The sequence below is a fragment of the Buceros rhinoceros genome, unplaced genomic scaffold, assembly GCF_000710305.1.
Source record: "Buceros rhinoceros silvestris isolate BGI_N320 unplaced genomic scaffold, ASM71030v1 scaffold11230, whole genome shotgun sequence".
NCBI classification, from domain to species: Eukaryota; Metazoa; Chordata; class Aves; order Bucerotiformes; family Bucerotidae; genus Buceros; species Buceros rhinoceros.
In genome coordinates, this window is record NW_010387910.1 from 14,122 (window position 1) to 15,937 (window position 1,816).

Consider the following 1,816-nt stretch of genomic DNA (forward strand, 5'->3'; position numbering starts at 1 on the left):
GGTGTCAAGATTTTAAATAATCTCTCAGCATTTATCACTGTATTTAATAGGCTTTCAATTAGAATGCCAGTTAAAACTGATTTGTTTTAAAGAAACAGACTTTTTAATTACAGCATGCACATTCAGGCTTGTATTTAATTGCAGCAAGTTTGCTGAAATGCTGTCTTTATTCCTAGATGCGCAAGGACAAAGCTTTTACTCAATTCTCTGCGATCATTTTTTCAGAGTGGGATGACTACCACAAAAGCTGTGCTTCACTAACTCCAGTTAGAGAAGGGCACTACCTCTTGTGACACTTCTCATAGCTAAGGATTTTAAGAGTAGATTTGTAATATAACATTATAAATAGTGACGCTGATCACTGCTGTGATCTGAAGTATCCCGCAAAATAGTTAACTATCTGCTCACAAACCGAGCAGCCTGAGTTTGTCTCAGGGACTCAGCAGTTGTCAGCTAAGCAAGGATAACTGTGCATGGCATTTTGCAACAGCAAAATAAATCATTAGCTTAAACCGTCACAAAGCTTTCACCAGCAGCCATTCACATTAAAGACCAATTCAGTTTAGTCTTCTTGCTACTCAAGTGCTTAAACATTGAACTCAGTTCTTAGAACAATGCACAGCGTGATGCTGTGTATAGTAACTATAGTGGTTGTCCATTCCCATGTGAGTATTTAAGACCTCTGTGAGATCTGAAGTCAAAAAGTTGAAAATTGAAGTAATTTCGAAACAGAATGTGGCAAATATCTGAACCATGTGCCATATGCAACGTGGAACAGAATAAGCTTTTCAGCCACTTCTGTAATGAAACAAGGCTAAAATAAACCTAGAGTGGAAAATAAATTGAGCTGAGGGTATGTTTACACGTAATTTTCATGGGCTTTGTGTCATTCTGCATTCATAGCACAATTCGGCTATAGCACAACTGTAAACAGTTTGTTCTTGTCTGGACACTGATTCCTCTTATCTTATGGAACAACTTTATCCATAAGCATCAGGAATACCAATGTCCAGCCCCTCTCTGTGATAAATGTCATACTGCCAGGGAAAAGCTGCATTTGAACGCTTTCTCCCCACTGCTGTTATATTCTTGGCACACAGTCTGAATTTGAGCAGAAAAGATAGACCTAGTCTTGTGAGTCATTTTCTTGATTGATCTAATTTACCTTGAAGGTTAATGTATTCTAAACTAATTCAAAGATTAATAACTACTTAAAGATATATGAAGAACATTCAACTGTATACCAGATGAGTGTGGTAACCTAGTTTATTATCTCCTGAATGACTTTGGGAGTTCATTTGATGAGATTTAAGAGTTATTTGATTGTTTGATACACAGAGTGGCAGGTGCAAAGCAAAAGGGTTTTCGGAGTTTTCGGAGCCCGCTAGTTAATTCTGAAAACAAGGATGTAATTCTATTCGCTTGTACTCCATAATTCAAATAAAACTTTTATATTCAAGGTGATAGTTAATGTTTTATCTTATGGCATGAATTAAAGTTTTTTCAGTGATTTATTTGGACCAGAGCAATGCTGGACCTGTCCATTCTCTAGCTTGCTTATGACTTCTAGGACAACAGAGCTGATGCTGCTGCTCTTCCCCTTTCTCCTACAAAACTATGCCAGGATGCCAGTACAGAGCTCTGCCTTTATCTTAGGGAACCATGTCAAGTTTAGGTGTTACCTTTTTTCAAATATATACAAAAAAATGCAAGTCGCTTGCGTTTTGCGAATGGTTTTGCACATGTCCTCTTTCTGCTGGGAAAAATTGTGCAGCAATTCTCTGAAGAATTTGAGTCTGACCTGGTAGGACTAGCA